Raw genomic sequence first — 10,846 nt, 5'->3', positions numbered from 1 at the left:
AAAAAAAGGCTTCATTACCTTGCTATGAGCAGGAGGTATGCCCAGTTACAGTTCAAAGTTTTGAATGCAACTTTTCATGTTGTTCCTCAGTTTGATATTAAAATGGTGTGGTATGACTGAAATTAAGTACTCATGCAACAATGGTGCCTTATTGCAAGTAATTTCAACTTGTGCTAAAGCAGGCAAATGGGATACAATTATTACCCAGTACTCAAAATATTACTCACATTGACATTTATTAGTGTCAAATCTAACTGATGTTGTCTGACCCAGCACTTATCATGCAGCTAGGTGACTTAGTGCAGGGATGCATCACAGGGATATAGAATGGCCTGGATTGAAAGGGACCATAGTGATCATCTAGTTTCAACCCGCCTGCTGTGTCCAGGGTTGCCAACCACCAGACCAGGTTGCCCACAGCCACATCCAGCCTGGCCTTGAATGCCTCCAGGGATGGGACATCCACAACTTCCTTGGGCAACCTGTTCCAATGTGTCACCGCCAGTCCACAAAGACTGAGCTTTTTAATATGAATGTAAGTAAAAGCATACTCTCCTTTCCTTAAGTGTTTTATAATTTTGGGCATGGTTTGAAAAACACATTTGTTCTGTATTTGACTTGAGCTGAAGAGCCTGGGAGTGTCTTCTCAGTCACCTCTGTCTCTATTGCTTCGCCAGCAGATTTTCAGTGCTGATTTCTGGATCTCTGTGCAGAGATCGAGAAGTTGTGGCTTATTTCTCCTGTGCCCATGGGGACAATGCAATTGTCCTGGTCCCTATAGCAGAAAGCATGAGATAACAGACTTACAAAATGATCTTGATAGTCAGTGTCATGGAATTTCCAGAAAATCAGTGCTGTTCACACACTTATCGGTGATTTCTGGATAATTCCAGGAAATAGGCAGTCATAACATTTAAAATTTAGGTATTAGTTTGAAAATACCAAGGGATGTTAGAAACAGTTCTTGTATTCTCAATTGCAGCTGCTTTTGGAACTAGAATAAGTTCTTCACTTTGCCTCTTCCCAGTATAGGAGAGTCCTGAATAGGAAAGCAGAAACAAACTGTGTGATGTGTTTGATCTATTAGACAAAACCTACGATCTCTTCTGTATCCTTAAATTTGCATAGGCTTTTTTCATGTAACCCAAAATAAACCTGGGTTTCTGTAATTGTCTTGTAAGCCAGAATTTAATCATTTGGGGAAATCCCACAAGTTCTGTTGCATTTGGTCAAATCTATAATGCCGATATGCTGTGCTCAAAACAGCAAGGGGAGTGTTTGACCAAATCCCTGTAGCTATATGTGGGCTATATGCCATACACTTGGAGTAAACGGGCACAGTATCTAGATTTTGTGTAGATGTACTCAGCAATATCAGAATTAAAATTTTATTTTTAATTAAAATATACCACATTAGTGGCTTCAAACACAACTTTTAAAAATAGCTTTTTATAGTGATACCTTGTTCCTTCTGATCCTTTTGGATCTGATTGTATTCCTTACAGCCTTAACACTCAGACCACCAGGAAGTAGATATTTTTATTATGATTGTTTATTAGCTATTCCTGAAGTTTTTTGCCCCCCTCAGGGCAATGATCTGGTGACTGGTGAAATAGTTTTCCTGAGCTGCAGCAGAGATCAGAGTTACTCATGTGGAGGAGTAGCTCTGCTTCACTTCTCCTTTCTGGACATATTTAGGAAGGAACTTGCTCCAAGTTACTGTTCCAACACCTACAAGCAGGAAAACCCATAACAACTTCTGATGTTATCCAGACTTTTCAAAACCTCATTAGCACAGCTGCTTTGAGTAATGTGTTGCAAATGTGGATTTATTTTTTCAAAATAAATGGGTATTACAGAGAGAATGAGGTGAAGTATTGGAAGTAATTGCTTTGCTGGTCACACCATTACTTTCTGTTAGTCTTCTTGCTCCCTCAGTGTCAAGCAATAAATTTGTAGATGAGCTACAGGTTTGGAAACTTTTCAGTCCTTAGAGGGGCAATTTCAATTCACACCACTTGTTTTCTAAAGAGATTTAGCATAGAAACCAGCGTAACAGTAAGAAAAATAAAGATTTCTTGGTTCTTTCTACATTAATAAAAGGTCATCTTGCTTTTCCAAACTAGTACACGGGAATTGTAATTGGATGCTGTTATTTCTTATGAAATTGTGGATTCCTTATATTCTTGTAGGATAAACCTGAAAGCATGTCCTTATTATATAGAAAACTGAGATATGATGCACACATTCTGGAGAGGAGAGGATAAGGGAGTAGGGGATAGGGACACATGTGCATTAAACAACTTACATCTGCATCTGACTTGTGCCATGCTTAGTGCTGTTCAGTTACTATGTCTTGTGTACCAGAGTAGACCATTTTCTCTATATAGTCTCAAGTTCAACTGATTCCTCAACTAGACTGTTGACATTGTTTGTAGCTCCCTAAAGCTTGATTCCTAAGTCAGTCAGTCATAAATGATTCTTGGTGACAGAACGGGCACAAAGATTTTGCTGTTAATTTTCATCATTGTTGAATTATGCTTTAAAGGTGAATCATTTTCATTCACTTTACGACTAAAATAGAGTATTCCCTGAGGAAACAGGTATGTTCCATGCCTTTTTGACTCTGACCTTTTTGACTCTGAAATTGCACTCTTGTTAACAACTATAGTTTAACACGGACTTCAGGTTCTTTCATTTAACTTTCATTTAAAATATCCAAGTAGAGAGATTTTTCTCTATTTTAATACTGTATTTATTGTATAATAGGGGTGATGACTAAACCTAAACCTGCCTTTGCTTTTTGTGTGACTGTAAAAGCACTAACAATAACAGTAAAGAAGATACGCTGCATATTAAGACCAAAATTCACATCATAATTTACACTGCTAAAGGCTGTTATTTTTTTAAAGAGATTGAGGTGTTAGTTTTCAAAGTGGATTAATGAAGTACTGAAATGAGCAGCAGCAGATTACTGCAAAAGGTAGGACTATAAGGAGCAAGGTTAATGGTGCTTTGTATCTTTGTATCTATTCTGGACTAGAGGAGAACCAGCAGCAGAGAAGTTATTAAAAAAAAAAAAATGGGTAAAAGAAATCATTCAGTGAATCTAGACTAATAAGACTTCTTTGTTCCAGTATAGCACAGACTTAATCACTTCTGCAGTTGAGATAAGAACAACTATAACAAGGTATTCGTGTCTGTTGAATGATGTCAGCGCAGGGCACTAAGGTGTTATAGTCATTAGTATTACATTAACTTCTCCTGAGTTATTATATTTTTGCTTCAGTTTCCAATCTGCAATCTTTTATCTAACTTCTGAATCCCATGGGTGATACTTCAGCTGAAATAACTTTGTTGATCCTACCTGTAGGGAATGTGGCTAGATTAATGATAATCCATCTCACAGTAGCATCTGTCAGTCTCCTCACTTAATTTCACAATGGAAATGTTCTCATCTTGGCTCCTGTTCCTTCCTTTCCATTTGCTTCCTTACCTGCAGTATTCCTTGAGCTCCTTTACACTTCAAGATCCCTGCTGTAGAGAGTGATGTTCATGTGCTTTCTGCAGTATCTAGCAGTCCAAAGATGGTTCATTTCAAATTTTTATCTATCATTATTCTTGACCATTATTCTTCTGCAATGAGGTGCATAACTCTGACCAGTGAGAGTAAGAAAGCATGCCTTGCTAAGTTTCTGCTGCCACTACTGCCTTCTGGCCACTGTTTCCATTTGAGAGACTTTGTGCCAGAATCCTGTCTGATCAGGGTCCTTCCTCATTTCAGAGCAATAACTCACATGCAAAGTGTTGGTAATAAATTTGTGAATCTGAGACTCATGAAAACAAAAGCAGAAAAGGAAACTGTAGTCTGTGCTGTGTGTTTGCAAATACAGCTAAGTCTGGCACTTCATCAGTTCCGTACACCCTGACAGAAAAACAATATTTTTTCAGGATTTATCATAGATAATGGAATCTGTTCTGTTTCACTGACAAGTGTCCTAGAATGGTTTTATTTTATTACTGCTGTTATTATTAGACTGCAGCTTGCAGTGCGTGCTGCAAAGGAAAGAGAGTAGGACAGTCCTGCATAATTGTGGCTAGTTCCCATCCCAGCCTAACAGTGGCAGTGAAACAAACAAAATGAGTTACTACCCAGAGCAGAGCTTTGTCAGGCTTATGCCAGCATCTACCTGCTCCTGTGTGAACTGAGCTGTTGAAGCATAAAGAAGCACATTTATTTTTCTTTTCAGCAACAGAAGCTCAGTCCATATCTGTTGATGTTTCTTATGAAAATCATGTATCTCCAATATGTGAGATGTGGAACCACGGGCTTAGGGGTGTCTAGATTATACTCAGTGCACCTGTAGAAGGTGTTTACTTTTTTCTTTGGTTCCTCTCATCATGAGGACACGTGTTTGAGGAACCAGAGGTATCTCTGGTATATCTGAGGGATCCTGTGTATTTCATTGTATGATGTGGATTATGTGGTTTAGAGCAGTTGTACCAGCATCTCCCAGGGCAAAGTGACAGTGTGCTTTCCTCCTGTGTGATGTTAGTATGCAGAAGTATGTGTTCCAGTATGGATTTGGCCACTGTGTGTATTTGGCTGCAACAGTGTATGCATATTGGCTGTAGAAAGCAAAACATTTCAGGCAGGCTAGACAGACACTTATTTTCCCTTAAAATTCAGTTGTATTTTAGGTATAAGGAAACGTATTTTGCAGTTTACAGTCCGATTCACCAATTGCCTGTGAAAGGATCACTTTAAAGGGACTGAAGTTCATGACACTTATATTTTCAAATTTTCAAAAGCAGGTGAAATACCGAGTGCTTTATACTTACTCAGACTTTAAGGTAAGATTGTCATGTTTATCATACCTTGTATTATAAGGTTGTGATCCTTAAGCAGTAACATTCAGGTATTAATAGAACAGGCAATAGAAGTTTACTTTCTGCTTATCAAATAGGGGAGAGTCATGTCTGCATTTGAAAACTCTCCAGTTGAAGATTGTAGAAGATATTTTTAACTGAGTAAAGAATAGAAACACATGAGTGTGTTTGTAAACCATCAGGGGTTACTGCATGCTTAAGGAAAATAGAAAAATGAAAAGGAGAATAAGATGCTGATTTTGGTATAGTGTCCAATCCTAACACAGGCTCCCAGCAAGAGTGTGGTGGTTGGTTTTTTTGTTTCTGTGGAATAAGGTGCTTCAGTTCCAGCTGCCATTTGCTGGAAATCAAAGTGTCTTAAGTGTGTTTTTGAATTAGAATACTGTGCATTCATGCAGTGTTCTTGTCCTGTTCTTTGTCCACAATGGATTTTATCTCATTATCCATTTATCCACAGTCATCCTTCTAGCTTTTTTTATTCTTATTCTAATGAGCATTTTTTTCATCTTTTTTTTTTTCCCACTTCCTTTTATTTGCAGCAGTTACTAAAGGTCTGTTGCTGGGGCTTCAAAAATACTGACCTCCAGGTTGAAACCTCAAGGTTCAAAAAAGAGGAGTTTTATCTTAACCGATTGAAAATGATGTCACAGTGGAAGTTCAATATAACATTAATTATAGGAAGTATACTTGAATACCCACAGAACTGTGTATTTACTTATGTCAAAATAAGATAATACTTGCTGTATTAAGAACAGCTTTTCATTTTATGATTGCCTGTTGTTCTTTGAATTATAACCTTCACTTGTTTCTTTAATTTAGGAGAAAAAGCCATTAAAACATAGAGACTTCCTGAAAGTGTGTGCTGCATGAAAGCTTTAATTAAATCTACAAGTAAAGCTTTAAAAGAACAAGATTCAAATTAATTGCAACAAGTACCGTGCATTTATTTCTGTGACAGGCTTTTGCGTGTTAGAGAAAAAGCAATCTATGTACTGTTGTCTGAATTAGTAAACTCAATATCACTTTTCATTACCATGGTAGGTCATTGCCACGCGTCTTCAGTGTGACATTGTTTACATGTTAATGACCTCACAAATAGAGCCTGTTCCAAATGGCATGCAGTAGGAGAAAGTTGTAAATCCATGAAGTGGAATAAACTGTCCTCAGCTTTCTGCATCATTGCATTTTGTGAGTTACTTCTAGGCTGAGCTTCATAATTAGGCAGCGGTGTTATTAAGGAAAATCCAGTAGATGCAAATAGGGCAAAAGGATTTATAGCCTATTATGGCTGTTAGAACACACCTGAAATAAATTAATTTCTAAGCTTCATTATTAGCTGACTTTTCAATGACACGGAGTCTAGAAGTAGAAAGTATTGCTCACAAAAAGTGTTGAGAGCTTAAGTCAATGAGTGGCAGTCCACGCAAAGGTATTTGGATTTACAGAGTGCTGACATACTCACGCCCACAGAAATATTCAGTAGAACATGCTGCTTCAGTTGTTTGTGTATGATTACTTTTGAATTAGATGAGATTTTTAATATTATAAATGTATTTTGCTCCCACTGTAGAACATAATGAAATCAGCGTGCTCCCTCAAATCATACCTTTAAAGAAAATGTCATATTTACATCTGGTAATTTGACTAGACATTGGAGAGCTTCACTGCTTCAAAATCATAGATTGCTAAAACTCATAAAATGGATAAAAGAAACTAAGTATAACCACTTACATTTGACTGCCTAAAATAGCTAGAAGAAGTACTATTCAGATAGCATGCTCTGTGAATTCAAGTGCCGAATGCCCTCAGTTCCTATGGACTTTGGCACCTTGTAGAATCTGGTCCCACTTTTTATGTCTTAGCCACGTCTGGTCAAAAAGCCTATTTTTCGTTGGTCGTGTGCAACACATAATAGATGTTGCAAGACTTTGTGATACTGTCTGCAACAACCTTGGGAGTTGCTTTTCAGACAAAGAGTAATAGTTTCTACTTTAGTTGTTCACCTAATATGCAAAGCAAGTTTAATTATATGCTGTCCAACCCTCTCTGCTACATTTTTCCACTCACTGGTTCTGAATGAAATACATACTTTCTACGTGCAAAGGTTACAACTAAATGTACAGCACCCCTGCAAGCATTTATGGCTAATCTTGCCCTAAGCATGCATAACGTAGCTAAGTACTAATTAAAGGTTAAAGAATAGGGATCCATCTTTTCTCCTTCTAATGAATTGGATACTACGTTCTGTATGTGTTGATGCAGATTCTGTGTTCAACTGGACAGAATTGCTGAGATGCTGCAAAACCAAGTTATGTCAGACTAAAATTTGAGAAACTTCATATTTTTGCACTACATCAGAAAGGACTGATGAATCACTGGCTTGCGTTGTGTAATGAATTAACTGTCTTATTGTATTTCATATGAATATGTAATACTGTAATGCATACTTGCGTAGAATGTATTTTTTATTTCATAAGAGACATTTTATTTCATCCTACATACTGATTTTTATCAGCTCAGTTAAAAAGATAACTGTGGTCAGTTTGTGTGTTTTGCTCTTAAAAATAAGAGGGCAAAGTGATAAAGTCACCATCAACGTTATATCCTTCTGAGGTCTGAGTAATAGCTTATTAAAGCAGATTTTGACCTCTTCTAAATATTGCCATGACTACTGCCTGGCAGCATAATAGAAATTAACTAATGAGTGATGGAACTATGGAAGAATATGGCTGTTCCATGTAAATCTGTCTTCATAGCACTACAATTTACCCAGAATTTTGGGTGGTTTTGTGAACTTAATACTTCTGCAAAACCTTTCATAGCAGAGTGCATTATAACTTCCTATTTCTTTGAAGTCACCATTTCAGAAATCTGGTGTTCGCTTCTTTCCTGTGTCCTGCCTCCTGCCATAAGAATCTAACAATAACAAATGTTTTTTAAATAATTTTCCATACAGATTATGGAAAGAACATGAGCCTAGGAACAAAAAAAGCCTCTTTTCTGACACCAAGTTAATGATAAGAGCTCTTAAACCATTGGGTATTCTTTACATTTAATAATTTTTGATCCCTGTTAGCAGCTGCAAAGGAGAAATATCAGGAGTACTGGAGGTCTGGTATCAGAGGGTAGACTTCACGCTTCCTTTGTCACCACTTGCACTTGAGAAAAAGTAACCTTCTTGTTTCTAAATAGAAAGGCAATGCTACCTGAAAATATGTTGTTGGAATATTAGCACCTGAAAATCAATCATCGAGACATTGCCAGCTAAGACAGGATGTCTCGTATACTTGCAGAAACACATGTTCTCATAGGAGCCCTAACAAAAGCGCTAGGGGAGGTGTAAAGTCATTTCTGTGACATAAGGTGCTTTGATACTTTAGTGGCTGCAGAGCTGCTTCCTTTCCTACAGTAGGAGTAATCAGCATGAGCTTTACTGGTTCAACCCTTGTGCATGTGGGTTATGCTTTTAACAATAAATTATCATTATTTAAAGCCCAGGTACTACAGTGGTCATTTCCTTGAATAACAGTATGAAAACAGTACAACAGAATAATACAGTAACTTAGCATCTTTCAGAAAAGCATAAGTAAAGTAATTGAGCACACTGTACCACTTAGAGTCCAATCATTTGCTGTCTGATTAGAAGTCAGATAGCCACGGGGTGAAAATAAGATGGAAAAGGTCATATGATTAAATTAGTTGCATTCACACAGGCATTATTTAGAAAGGATTTTTGCTATGATTAAAGCAGCCCAACAGTAAGTCAAGCAAATAAGATCAAATTAGTGAACCTCAGAAAGAGAAATTAACCTCAACAATAAATAAAGGGTTACTGTCCACCACAAGCACTCCAAGATTTGCTGATCTTGGTTAATTGTATCTTTCACATTAAGCTATGGACTCTGTGCATGACTGCGATTTCTGAAAAATTGCAGAGAGATTTATTTTCATTTGAACTCGAGCTGTTTTTTGGCATCACAAGAAAAGGCGAAAAGGTGACTGCAGTCATAGTACTCTCCTTTTTTAAGATTGGGGTTTTTCTGCAGATTATTGGGAGCCTAGTTTTTCTTCTGTGTCCTGTCAGAGTCCAAAGAAAATCTGAGCTAAGTTCATAGAGTAGGAATTTCATATGTCTCTTGCGTTTGACTAAGTATGGAAAACCTAAATTTTCATAGTCAAATCATATCCTCAGAGGCTTTTCTGAGTCAAAGTGCAGTGGTCTAGAAAGCTGTAGAGCATGTAAAAAGTCAGTTGTTGTTTTGGGGTCTGTGAATTTGAACAATTGGAAAGCTGCTCTGTCTTTCAATCTCTGAGAGCTAAGAAATGCATGTAACTTGTGTTATCAAATGGGAAAGGAAAATGTAGCAGGAAAGGTCATTGTCCTGGTTAGTGATTGCTGATTAGTCTCCAGAACTTCTACATCAAAATTGGTCTGGTTTTGTCTTTTGTCTTCCTTGTTTATCAGTCTCCGTGTAGAACCTGTGATCTAGGATTTTCTTTGTGTTCTTCTCCGTAAATGTTTTTGTCTATCTGGGATCTCTGTGCATATTAGCCTTTGGTTGGCATTTTAGTTACCTCTGTGTACTTGCTTTCAGTGTGGTGTTGAGAAGTGTCTGCTTTGCAGATGTTACAGTGGGCTGTGCCAGAATTACTTTCTGGGAAAAGATAGCGATACGGTGTTTCTCATTTCTGTTCCATGCTTTGTTAATAGATGCTTACCAGTCCATAGATCAGAAAAGCAATTTTAAAACATTTATAGGCTAGGCAGACTAGGCTGCATATTTGAGGGGGGTGTATTGTTACAAGGAAACAATAAATAGAAGATTATTCAAAATATGTACATTTTGGAGGAGCATCATCCACACTCAAGACTTAGTAATCCCCGAGAAATTGGATTCAGATACTGAATAAACCGATGTTACTTGCTACTTCATCATTTTCAACTTACAAAATGTTAATGCTGTGGTTCCTCCTGCTTTCTGCAAGCTGTTGTTTTGTTGCATTATATACAGTGGTAGTCACTTTTAAAGCAAAAATCTTACCTTTCCTTATGGGTCCAAGGTCAGTAACAAGGAGAATACTAGTTTGTGTCATGTGCATGCAAGTCATTGCCTAGGAATGAAACATTTATTGGAGAGGTGGAATAGACCAGCAGATGCCCTGAAAGTTCAGATACAGTTAGTTTGCCCTTGGTTTAACTAGTGAGAGTGGTTTGACTGCTGCACTTTGTAGATTCTTACTTCTGGAGCATGTGACTGTGCTTTGATAGCTACCCTTAATCTATTATTAATGCAGTTGTATGTAGATCAAAACTAAAGATCCTAAGTCACATCAGTAAGTAATGCAAATTATTTTTATATAATTTGAGGATGTATCTGAAGTGAAGGAAATGAAATGCTGGAGTGCTAATGTCAACTATTTCATACCTCTGTTCATTTATGCAAGCTGTAACCTGAAGCTCTGTAGGTGTGCATGCACATATGCACTGCGCAATAAACCTCAGGTTTTTTGCCCCAGAAGCTAGTAAGTAAATACCTCATTTGAGTCTTTCCTATTTGTTGATCTGGGGCTGTGTCTTTTCTTCAAACTTGGAAGAATAAAATTTGAAACTTACTTGGTGGAATGTTACTAAACATCTGAGTAAGAGCATCTTGATGATAACACCAGCTTTCAAAATTAAGGGGTTAGTTCTGTGATTTTTCTCTAAAAGCGTCATTATTATTATGGAAGTAATGCAGTTTGGGTTGTATTTACTTTCCCATTCTGAAATAAGATTTTTGTGGGTTTAAGCTGATGCGACAAGATCTAAGATTTCAGTGCAGAAGGGCACATGGCTTGCTATTGAGCTCATCTTGGAAGTCTTTCCATTTTCTTCTATTCATATTCCTTTTAGCTCAGGATAATTATCTGCATGTATGATTGTTAAAAAAAAAACAACCTGTTCAGCTCTTCACAT

This window comes from Meleagris gallopavo, chromosome 3 (assembly GCF_000146605.3).
Source record: "Meleagris gallopavo isolate NT-WF06-2002-E0010 breed Aviagen turkey brand Nicholas breeding stock chromosome 3, Turkey_5.1, whole genome shotgun sequence".
Classification (NCBI taxonomy): Eukaryota; Metazoa; Chordata; class Aves; order Galliformes; family Phasianidae; genus Meleagris; species Meleagris gallopavo.
The sequence above is the reverse complement of the archived record's forward strand: the minus strand, read 5'-3'. Positions refer to the sequence as shown.